Consider the following 12797-nt stretch of genomic DNA (forward strand, 5'->3'; position numbering starts at 1 on the left):
GTCCCAGTCTCATCTCTATGGGAGGGAGAAGCTTGACTTCCATAAGTGCCAGCTTGCAGACACAGAAGCCTAATTGCGTTTATACTGAGCAACCCATTTTTTTGTAATTTTTTACTTCCATGACTCTGCTCAAGTCCCCTCACTCCCTCTCGCTACTCCCTCATTCTCTCTTTATTTTTTTTTCAACTTTTATTTTAGGTTCAGGGGATACACAAGCAGATTTGTTACATGGGTAAGTTTCTTGCTGCTGAGGTTTGGTATACAAATGATCCCATCACCCAGATACCGTGCATAGTACTCTATAGTTGGTTTTTCAACCTTCGCCCCTCTCCCTCCCTCCCCCTTCTAGTAGCCCCAGTGTCTGTTGTTCCCATCTTCATGTTCATGTGTACTCAGTGTTTAACTCCGGCTTAGAAGTGAGAACATGTGGTCTTTGGTTTTCTCCTGCGTTAATGACCTCCAGCTGCATCCATGTTGCTGCAAAGGACATAATTTTGTTCTTTTTATACACTGCTAATAGGAATATAAATTAGTTCAATCACTGTGGAAAGCAGTTTAGAAATTTCTCAAAGAACCTAAGACAGAGCTACAGTTCAACGAAGCAATCCCATTACTGGGTATATACCCAAGAGAAAATAAGTCACTCTACCAAAAAGACACATGCACACGTATGTTCACTGCAGCACTATTCACAATAGCAGAGACATGGAATCACCCTAGACGTCCATCGATGGTGGATTGGATAAAGAAAATGTGGTACAGATACAGCATGGAACAGATTCTCCCCTTAGATTACCCAGTCACCTCTGTGCAAATCCAAATGGAGCTCAGCTCTTTCCGCCGCTGCTCTAGTTTACTGAATGAAATCTATTTTTACTGCCTTCAAAGTCCGACTTTCTTTATCTTTGACAGTGGCTTAGGCATAATAAGAGATGATTGGATAGCATAATCCAAAGAAGGAGCAGTTGTCCCCACCCAAGAAGGGCAAGGTTGCAGCCAGCCTTCAACCAGGGAATCACTATCCCAGAATGCTGACCCTGACTCCTGACTCTGTTTCCTCTGGCACGTCCTTCCAACCTTTCTTCGATGTGCACTAGCATAATCCTCACCCAGAGGGCAGAGCCACAGGGGTGCTGTCTTTCATTTCTTAAGCAAATCACATTGAAAATTTATTTTGTTTCAAATTGTGCCAGGAATAAAAGATTAAATAGACAAGCTAGAAAAGGTCTTGCTATCAAGATCATTCACCCTATTTGAGGTGACAAACTTTAAACAAATAAGAAAACAAGTAGCTATAGACTGTGATAAGTGCCATAAAGAAAATAAAAAAAGACTACGTGATAGAGAGAAATTGGGTGGGGTGGTGCGCATTACACATAGGCTGGACAAGAAGGCCTCTTTGTCAGATTCTATTTAAGCTGAGTTTTGAAGAAGAAAAGGTGCCCAGCAAGATATGACATAAGGCAGCAAATAGGAACAGCAAGGTACACAGAGTGAGTGGATTGTTGTGAGCAAGGGAGGTGTACCAGGTAGGCTTGGAGACATAGGCAAGGCTGGGTTTTCTTCTAAACACAGTAGGAGACACTGGGATTTCTCAACTGAAGTGAAATTCACATAACATAAAATTTATCATTTTAAAGTCTACAATCCAGTAGCATTTAATATGTTCATAATGCAACTACAACCTCTAATCAAGTTCCAAAATATTTCATCTCTCCAAAGAAAGCTCTGTGCACATTAAAGCAATCATTACCCTTCTCCCCTAGCCCAACCACTGGAAATCATCAGTTTGCTTCCTGTCTCTATGGATTTATCTATTCTGGATATTTCACATAAACAGGATTATATGTGACCTTTTGAGTCTGGCTTCTTTGACTTAGAGCAATGTTTTGTTTTGTTTTTTTTTTCTTTTTGAGATGAGGTATTGCTCTTTTGCCCAGGCTAGAATGCAGTGGCATGATCACGGCTTACTGCAGCCTCAAACTCCTGGGCTCAAGCAATCCTTCCCCATCAGTTTCCCAAGTAGTTAGAACTATGGGCATGCATCATCATGTCTGACTAATTTTTTTACAAAAAAATTTCTAGAGATGAGGTTTTGTTATATTTCCCAGTTTGGTCTCAAACTCCTGGACTCAAGCAATCCTTCCATCTCAGCTTCCCAAGGTGCTGGGATTACAAGTGTGAGCCACAGCACCAAGCCAGCACAAAGCTTGTGAAGTTCATTAAGGTTATATCATGTATTGATACTTTATTTCTTTTTATGGCTGAACAATATTCTGTTGTATGGATATGCCACATCTGGTTTATCCATTCATCCATTGGTGGGCATTTGAACTGTTTCCACATTTTGGCTACTGTGAATAGTGGTGCTATGAACACTGATGCCAATTGAGGTTTTAAGCAGAAGAATTACATGATCATATTTTTATTTTAAAAATACCTCTCTGGCTGTTATGTGGAGCATAGAAGTTAATTGGAGAAGAGTTAAGGTAAGGAAGCCAGTTAGGAAAGGCCCAGCCACCATATCCAGATGAGATAATGATGTCTTAACCAAGATGATAACCAAGATGCAAAATGGGTAACTTTTAGAGATGGGCTGGATGGGACTTGCTGGTGAATTGAATGTAGGATGAGAGAAAAGGAAGAAACAAGGGTGGTTCCTAGAATTTTTGCTGTCAGAACTGGAGATGAACAGGTTTTAGTCACAGACAAAATTCCAGGGAGGGACTGTGATTCATCAGCAAGGGTCAGATGTTCCTTCTTGGCCTCATTGACAATGGGCAGATGAGCTGAGTCATGTAAGAATGGGACTATCCCACCCGATGGGTTGAGAAAAGAAGGAAGGCATGGGGGAGAAAGGAGATGCAGCTCCCAAAAGAAGAGTATCATTGTTGCTAGAAGAAAGTGTGATTTTGACAGGTAAAACAAGAGATGTTTACTATAGGTCCCTAAAATTTATTAGTATTCTTAATTTGTGAACTGGGTTGGAACACACATGTGACTTATAAGTTCTTTTACATCTTTCACTTAAGATTGTAATAGTTTTCTCCTCCCCTAGATCCGCACCATCCAGGGGATACCATGCAGGGCACAAGGAATTGAAGATGGAAAGGGACATTCACACTCTACCTAGCCTCTGGCAGAACTAGGCTGTGTTCAACTCTGTGTGTCTTCTACCCCGGGCTCTAGAGTGTGTTGGCCTCCCAAAGGTGTTGAAGGCCACCAACAAGAGACCCCAGGGCCTATCTCTTATCACCAAACTGGGTCATCAGGGGAAGACAGAAGAGGACTGAGTGAGAAAAAAGTCATCTGTCATAAAAGAGTGGAAGTGTCCGCTTCTATGGACAGTGTAGTCCTGTTACTTAACTCTAACTCCTTAACTACTGAGAGAACAAGTCTCTCCCAGGCCAGCTTGATTGGCAGAACCTAAGTTCTCAGAGTTTGCCTTGACTTTTTAGAAGACTCAACATCTTGACAAATGGAATCAAGATGGAGAGGGAAAGGCCTGAGATGTTTGTACAGGTTCACTTTGGTGTCCAGCAGAGAGAGCAATCCCCTTAAAGTTCCTACTTAATTAACTCCAAGAGCTATCAGTCCTGCCACTGAGTTTAGCTCCAATAAGAGATGATCTCATGGGGGATAATACATGATGGTATTACAGGTTGTTCCTAGTTGAAACCAAGCAGGCTCTGAAACTTTTTAGCTCTCTATAAGAAGTCTGGGTGTACTTGGGCTTCTAAAGCAAGACCATCTTTGTAGCTTTCTACTATTGCTTTGATTTTTGTCTGGAGAACTTTAAGAAAAAAGCCTTCCCAAATGTTCTCAGTGAAAAACAACTCACATGTTTGAGGGGGAAATTGTATTTCCTCAATGACAGATTGGAGACAATATGAAGCTTCTTTCATTTATTACCCTAGTAAAATTCCCAAAAGCAAGAAATTAGTTGTGCTAATTATTGTTTCTTAAATCAGCTTTTCTATAAACTCTGTTATAGAAGCTATTGAAAATTAAAAGAAAAAATCATGGAAAAGAGTCAGCAGTAAAAATCATGGGTTAAATATAAACAAGCCACTTAACTTTGCTAAGATCTAGTTTTCTAAATTAAGGTGCTAGGATTCCTGTGAGTAGATTAATGCCTTAATGATGTGGGTTTTCTGAGCAAAAGGGATCAAACTGTGAATGCCCTCTCTGCTCTTAGTTAGAACCAACCTTATGGACCTAGAACCCAGTTGGTAGCTGGGACCAAACTGTGGTCATCCCTCTTGCCTACTCAAGGACACCTCTCCAGCAGTAGTTTCCTCTCTCTTCTCCACTATTCTTTCCCCTTCTGTATTGAATCCTTCCCTCTCTACTAGGTCTCCTCCAAACATTCTGTTTTTCTAGCTTACCAACCGCCATATTTTGACCTCCCTATGCTCTTTGGGTACCACCCTATTTATCCCCTTCCCTTAGAGCTTTGCCTTGATAGTGATCACTATCTCCCAATTCTCTTCTCTCCATTCTCAAAACTATTCCAATCCAATTTTTGCGTGTGCCCCCAACCCCAGCTTTATCAAAATTGCTATTATAAGGTCACCACTGGCCTTCATGTTGCTACATTCAGAGATCAGTTCTCGATCTGCACCTTACTTGAAACATTTTTATTCACTAGGCTTCCAAGACAACACACTCACCTGGTTTTCCTCCTACTTCAATAGTTGCAGTTTCTCAGTCTACTTTTCTGGGTACTCTTCACCTTCCCAACTTCTTAATGTTGTAGAACTTTGTATATTCTCTGTATATTCACCATTTTGATGATTTCATCCAGTCTTATAACTTGAAATACCACCTATATTTTGACAACTCCAAAATTTATATCTTCAGTCCAACCTTCTTCCTAAACTCCAACTGCTTCTTTAATCTCTCCATAAGTTTGTCTACTAGGCATCTCAATTTAATATGCACAAAATTAAATTTAATATTCTCCCTTCAATCTGCCATTCCAGCAGCTTTCCACATTACATAATTTTAACTGCATCCTTCTAATCGCTCAAGAAAAATGAACAAAACAACTTGGAATTATCCTTGCTTCCTCTCTTTCTCTCACATCCCATATTTAATTCACCAGCAAACCTTTGGCCATATCTCCAAATTATATCAAGAAACTGACCAATTTTTACCACCACTGCTGCTTCTACCTTGATTCAAGCCATTCTTCTTACTTGCCTGGATTATTATAAAAACTTCCTAATTCTTCTCCTGCTTCCACTTTACCCTCTTTTAGTTTGTTCTAGGCACAATAGCCAGAGTAAGATTGTTACAATATGCCAAATCTTTTTTCATTCTGCTCAAAAATCCTCCAGATTCTTCCTCTCTTACTCAAAGTAGAAGACAGGGGTCTCACATTAGCTGAAAATGAGCTGTATGATCAGATTGCCTAGTTAATCTTTTGAATCTCATCTACTGTGTTTCATCCAGGCACCCTGTGCTCCAGCCACAATGATCCCTGTGTTGTTCCTTATGAGTGGTGAAGTGGGAGATGAAATACGGTCACAGGTTCTTTGAGACTGCTTTGATTGAGGAGTAGGGGTCTGTGTTAGGCTGAATAATGACTGCCCCACCCCACCAAAGATGTCTACATGCTAATTCCCAGAATCTGTGAACATTACCTTATAGGGCAAAAAGGATTTTGCAGATGTGATTCAGTTAAGAATCCCAAAAACAAAGGGGCACAAGATGAAGGTGATGAGCATGTCTATTACCTTGCTTGTGGTGATGATTTCATGGGCATATGCCTAGGTCCAAAATCATTAAATTGTATATATTAAATATGCACTTTATTGCATATCAGTTATACCTCTATAAAGCTATTTTTTAAGTTAAGGATCTTGACATAGGGATATTGTCCTGAATTTTATGGGTGGGCCCAATGTAATCACAAGGGTCATTACAAGAGAGACCCAGGAGAGTCAGAGTAAGAGCAGGATGTCTGAAGGCTCCCATACACTGCTGGCAGAAATTAAAATGTTACAACTGATTTGAAAAAGTGACCCTTTTTTCAAGTTAAACCTACATCTACCATATGACCCAGACATTCTACTCCAAGTTATTTACTCAAGAGAAAAGAAAGGTTATATGCACACACGAGGGCTTGGACATAAATGTTCGTAATAGCTTCATTCATTCACAATAGTCAAAAACTTGTAATGAACCAAATATTCTTCAACAGGTGTTAAATAAACAGATGTTAAGTGAAATAAAGATTAGTAAACTGTAGTATATCTGTACAATGGAGTAGTAGTCAGGTTTTTTTCAAAAGGGGCAAATAATTAATATATACAAAACCATGGATGAATCTCAAATTACTAAAAGAAAACCATAATCTGGTTTATGGTGAAAAGAGAGTATCAGTGGTAGCCCATGGCCAGGGCTGAAGAGAGGAAAGGTGGCAAAGGGAGCTGGAGCAGCTTTGAGGGTGATGGACACATTCTATGTCTTGATGGTGGCAGTGGTTTCCTGGGTGTGGCAATGGCTTTCCGCATTTGTCAGAGCACACTGAATTACATTTTACATTGATATAATTTATTCTACATAATTATAGTTCAATAAAATTGATTTTTTGAAACCTTAATAAGAAGGAAGAAGTGCAAAATACAACAAAACAATTTAATTATATTACAAATGTATGAAACAAACTCACTGAAAGGGCAAAGCTGTGGACCTAAGTGGCTTTGGAAATGAGTGGAGTCCGTAAGACTAAAGGCAAAAGAAACTGCACATGAGCACTGTGGTCCAGCTGATAAAAGTGTTTCCCACAGGAACATAGGTGAGTAATTCTGATACCATTACACATGTATAGTGAAACTGAAGGATTAGAAAAATGGATGACAGATGATGCAAGCTAGGTTTCTCACTGTAGGAGTGGAAGGTTATAGATAAGTAAGGGAAGAAGGCTGGATAACAATGGATTAGATAACGTGAGTAATAATGGATTAAAGTCAATGACATCAGTATGAACTCAAGTTTAGCTTCATATAGACACAGATGGTTTCACATGGGAATATTTATAAATAGTGCTTATATATAAATATATATGAGATAGTAAACACACATATACTGTATTTCCTTGCTCTGTCAGCTGAAAGGGCCAGAAGCAATGCCACCCGAGTCTAGTGCTGAGATTTGGGTTTCTCATATTGTCCCCCAATAAACAAAACTGGGGATAGTTAGGGGAAAATGTCTGCTTCTGGGACTAGGGCAGGAAACATAATACACAAATGAGCCTGGAGCATCTTATGATGTCAGAAAGTAAAGAAGTGCTCAAACAAAAACAGAAAACTGCCTTGATGGAGGCACATCAAAGGGACACAGAAGCCAACTGAAGGAGCTCCCAGTGGCCAAAGCTGGAACAATTTGAGAAATAAAGTACAAGAGGTGGTATTAGATTACAATTCAAAAGTATAAAATAAATATTCATGAGTCCATGTTGATATAAATAAATTGAATAATTGAAGAAAGAAACAAAGAAATAAACAAAGAAAGACAGACAATAGACAAATTTGTGCAAAAGTATTCCAAATAATTTATGTAGATACTATGCCCTTGAGGACGTGGAGTGTAACCCTCCACTCCTTACGTGTGGACTGTGCATAATTACTTCCTTCCAAACAGTGTGGTTGTGGAAAGGGGAAAAAAATGAGTAACTTACTAGGAAAGAAACCTGAAAACCACTACCTCAGTCAGGTAATGAAGCTCAACACCAACAACAGGGATAAGTCACATTGATTGCATGTTCCCTTGATATGATGTGATGAGAATGGTGTTTTACCTTTGTGGTCTTCCTCCCACAAGCCTGCATCCCCCATCTAAGCATGAGACAAACATCAGACAAATCTCAATTGGGCGACCCTCTACAAAATACTGACTAGCATTCCTCAAAACCTCAAGGTCATTGAAAACAAACTAAGTCTTAGAGACTCTCACAGCCAAGAGGAGCCTAAGGAGACACGACAACTACATGCAATATGGCATCTTGGATGGGATCCTGGAACTGAAATAGGACATAGGGGAAAAATGAAGGAAATCTGAATAAAGTATAAAAGTATGAACTTCAATTAATACTAATCAATAAGTGTTCATTAACTGTAACAAATGTCCTATAGTAACGTGAAATGTTATTAATAGGGGAAGCTGGGTGTAGGATATATATATGGGAACTCTCTGTACTATTATTGCAACTTTTTAATCAACGTAAAACTGCTGAAACATAGTTTTATCTAACAAAATTCCCTACCAAAATATTAATAGTGGCAAAGAGGGATACTACATAATAACAAGAGGGAGAAATCATCAAAAAGAAACAGAGTAATCATGAGCCTTTGTGATCGTGTACATAACCTTGACATGCACAATATCCAACCCAACTGTAGGGAAGCATCAACATAATTGAAATCCAGGTGGGAGACTGTCAGGCACCTCAAGCAGGAATGGAGCGATCAGACAGATGAAGAGATCTGAGTGCTGGCTCAGAGCTATCTGGAAATGCACTCATTGAAACGAAATTGGGTCTTTCCCCCTTTTCTTTCAGCAGGAGGAATGCACCTGAACTCACCTTCCCTAGGAAATAATGGCTTACTCATGGACCCCATAGGCAGGCCAATAAGGAGGTCCCCAAGTACCAGGTGCTAACATTGCGAACAACCCCAGAGAGAGCTTGCCCCAAATCCAGATGGCCTGGCCTCTAGTATTCTGTTTACTTCTCCACAAAAAGGCTGCTTTCCTGCTGTCACCCAACAAAAGGGGAAGCCACAACAGGAAGGGATCCCCCCACTGGAGAGGAGGCCCTCACTGCCGGTCAGCTGCAGTTCATCCTGCAGGCCTCCCTGTGGGTGATGGAAGGGTGGAGGTGGTGGTGATACTCCCAGCTTTTCTCCCCTTACTTAACCTTGACCTCTTAAGTCTTTCCAGTGAAATCTATCCTTGAACCCATGTCTTTCAGCAATGCTGTGGAATTCATCCCACATCCAGATGGGGACCCACCTGATGTGACAGAAACTCAGAAAAGATTCACCTTGTGGGGCAGTCACCAAAACAAAAGTCCATACTTTAAATAGAATAAACGGGGTTAGTCAACACCAAAAAAAAAAAAAGTAAACAAAGAAAAGGCACAAAAAAAAATACCAAGAATGAAAAAGAAACCATAATTGCAGATACTGTGAATACATTTATACAAAGATAAAAAAAGACAGAGTAATAGGACACAGTAATATTAATAATAATATATTAATAAATATAAATATAATAAATATAAAGAAATATTAAAGATTAGATGAAATAGATTTTCTTCTGAAATATAAAAATTTCTAAAATTGACTCCATGATGGATAAAAAGGCCTGAGTAAGTCAACAACCGTTTTAAAAATTCAATCAGTGCTGAAAATCTTCCCCCACACCCATCCACCCACAAGACACCAGGCCCAGATGGTGTTGTAAATTATTTTTTCTAACCTTCAAAGAGCAAATAAATAACCCATCTCTTATTAAACTGTTTCAGAGACAAGGAAAAGATAAACATCCACCAACTAATTTTATGAGCTAATTTATAAGGTTAGTACTATGTCAAAACTAGACAAGAATAGAAAAGTAAATTATACACAAATCCTACTTATATTCATAGATGCAAAAGTCCTAAATACAAGGCTTACCTTTTTGCCTTCTTGTGTCTTATCCAGGAAGTCTACTCTGGATGAAGCTCCTGCTTGCTGTGAGAGGAGATTGGTAAAGTCTGATAAGGAAAGTGTGATAACATATTGGGTCTTTAACTCTAGTTAAATTTCCTTGCTGTGTTAACTCATTTGCCTCCTTCCAAGGCCTGTTCTCATCACAAAGGACTCCCACATTAACATTATAGGACTTTTTCTGAGCCATATGAACAAATGACAACATTAGCTTGTATTTTTGCTGTTATTTGTGAAAGCAGTAGTTTCCGTTTATCATGCTGAATTCAAAGTATTGTCCTAGGACTTCATCAAGACAGAGTATGTGGTCTATAAAGGCAAAGACAAGTTTAGGAGCATCTAAGATTCACAAGGCCTTGGCCAAGCATCATTTATAGAGTTTTATTTTCCATAAGACTTCCAGAGAGATGCTTTTTTTTTTTTTTAAGGAAGATAGTTTTCCTCCCTTAGGAGGGCAGCTGAAAAATCAAGAGTGAAATTCAACTGAGCTAAGTGGATTATTCACTAGCAACTGCAGAAATCTACATAGGGTGGAGTAGAAATTCACATAGAACAGAGGTCCCCAACCCCCGGGCCACATGGCAGGAGGTCAGTGGTAGGCAAGTGAGCAAACCTTCATCTGTATTTACAGCCACTCCCCATCACTCACATCACCACCTGAGCTCTGCTTCCTGTCAGATCAGCAGCAGCATTAGATTCTCACAGAAGCATGAACCCTATTGTGAACTGCACATGCAAGGGATTTAGGTTGCGAGCTCCTTTTGAGAATCTAATGCCTGATGATCTGTCACTGTCTCCATCACCCCCAGATGGGACTATCTAGTTACAGGAAAACAAGCTCAGGACTCCCACTGATTCTATATTATGATGAGTTGCATAACTATTTCATTATATATTGCAATGTAATAATAATAGAAATAGTCCATAACAAATGTAATGTGCTTGAATCATCCCCAGAACAACCCCCCATCCAATCCTCCCAGATGTGGAAAAATTGTCTTCCATGAAACTGGTCCCTGGTGTCAAAAAGGTTGGGGAGTGCTGACCTAGAAGATAAGCTCAGATTATAAAACTCAGAAAATCTGTCATTCAAATATAAATACGTTGAATCTGTTACATACATATTCTATTAGGCTAAACATATTTAAATAAGTCCTCTTAGGCTGACTAGAACTGCTGTTGCCTAGTTCTAAAAGATGTTCGTGGGTGGCAATAGATGTCTGGGAATAAAAGGACAGAGTGCCTGGAACAGGCCCTTGGTGGCCTCTTAGATCACAGACTGTGTGCAAACCTGCATGCTGTCTCCCTGTTGTATCCTGAGCTAAGCAAACTGAAACCATACTACTGGATCTTAAACTGTGAAACTACAATACTCTTGGGAGCTTATCATCAGCTTGCAAGCTGTTGAACAAGACCCCGATAAACTTATTACCACTGGGGACAGGATATAGACTTGTCTACACTAGAATTCTAACCTTCACCCTAATCCACTTAGCCCCAGCCCAGCTGCAGACATGTAATTTCTGATAATGCTTCTTTTTCCATCTGTGTTGATTTTTACTCACTATTTACTTTGGCAAGGCATGCTAAGACCTCAGCAGCTTGGAGCTAGCAGAGAGATGAAAATCTCTGAACCAAATGGAGTAAAAGCTGTGGGATATCACCCCAACTTCAGAGGTTGGCACAGAAAAGAGCAGTCACATGACCATGCACATTTTTTCCAAAAAATATAAACTACATTAAAGCAAGGATTTTGTTTTGTTTTGCTCATTTCTGCATCCCAAGTCTAAATCTGTACCTGGCACACTGGGCGTTGGATAAATATTATAAATATGTGTTACACAAATTAAGGTTCTAATTCTGGTAGCAAGCAGGACTGGGTGTGCAGTTAGATGAGTGTGTTGTAGGCAAAGTTAAGTCAGATCACTTACAGGATCCCATCCATCCAGCGTCTTCATCAGTAGCAGGGCACAAACCACTGAAAATTCCCCTGGGCCAAAAACAAAGTTGAATCGCAAAGTAAAAAAACTACACTTGGACTTCACAGTATAAAATTTGGTTACATTTCAATTATAAATTTTTTTTAAACCTCACAAATTTAAAAAAATGTTATTGATGTCAGACATGCCACATATTTCATTATCAGAAAACAACAAAAACAACGAGGCAATGTCTAGGACAGGTTTCCTTAATCTCAGCACTGTTGACTTTGGTGCCTGTGGGGGGCTGCCCCATGCATCGTAGGGTATTGATCAGCATCATCCCTGACCTCTACCCACTAGAGGTCAATAGCACCCCCAAACCCCAACAGTTGTTACAACCAAAAATGTCTTCAAATCTGGTCAAATATCCCTCTGGAGTATGGGGAATGGGGGATTTGCCTCCTTTAGAAAAACACTGGTCTACAGTTTTGAGAACAGAAAGGATACAGCCACCAAGTTGTCATTCATATGTGAAGGCCATTGCCATGTTCAGATTTCAAGACATGTAAGATACACCAGTCTTAAAGGGGAAAAATTACTTAAGAATATATTGCAGCCAACTGAATCATGAATCAAAATCAAGTATGGAGACGAAAGAGAAGGGGGCTGTGAGTAATAAACCAATATCACAAAGACCTTCATTTTCACCATAATGAGTCTAAATGTGTTTTTATTTTCATTTGTATTACAGAGGATTCAGAATTCAAAATAACATTTTCAACTTGAAGTTTCATGTCTTTCTTCAATTCTGGAAAATTCTCTGTTTTGATTGATTGAGTTCTAGCCAATGGAATAAAATCCTCCCGGATACAATCCTGTCTTCTCTTTCTACACACTGGAAGCAAAATACATTAAGACCCTAAAGGACAGGAGAATGACAAGATGAAGAGAGTTGCTGCACCTTAGCCACTTTGTGGAAGACACACTCAACTCTTACATCAGGCTGTTAGGTGGGAATAAACTTCTACTGCATTCAGCTAATACATTTTGAGATATATTTGTTATATTAAATAGCAGTTAGTATCACCTTAAACCAAGATAAGCCAAGGGAGGCATAAAATAGGTGATTCAATGCAGGAGAAGGGCAATGGGAATTCCC

General features: G+C 39.5%; 1 long non-coding RNA gene across 1 annotated transcript; it reads right to left on the minus strand.

Moving 5' to 3' along the window:
* Positions 1–350: 350 nt before the first annotated feature.
* On the minus strand, positions 351–11708 carry LOC131382258 (uncharacterized). The gene is made up of 3 exons (XR_009211559.1): positions 11648–11708; positions 9684–9740; positions 351–477 (listed from the first exon to the last, which is right to left on the minus strand). It is a non-coding gene; the product is annotated as an uncharacterized LOC131382258 (long non-coding RNA).
* Between the last annotated feature and the right edge of the window lie 1089 nt (positions 11709–12797).

Source organism: Hylobates moloch, unplaced genomic scaffold, assembly GCF_009828535.3.
Source record: "Hylobates moloch isolate HMO894 unplaced genomic scaffold, HMol_V3 SCAFFOLD_22, whole genome shotgun sequence".
NCBI lineage: Eukaryota > Metazoa > Chordata > Mammalia > Primates > Hylobatidae > Hylobates > Hylobates moloch.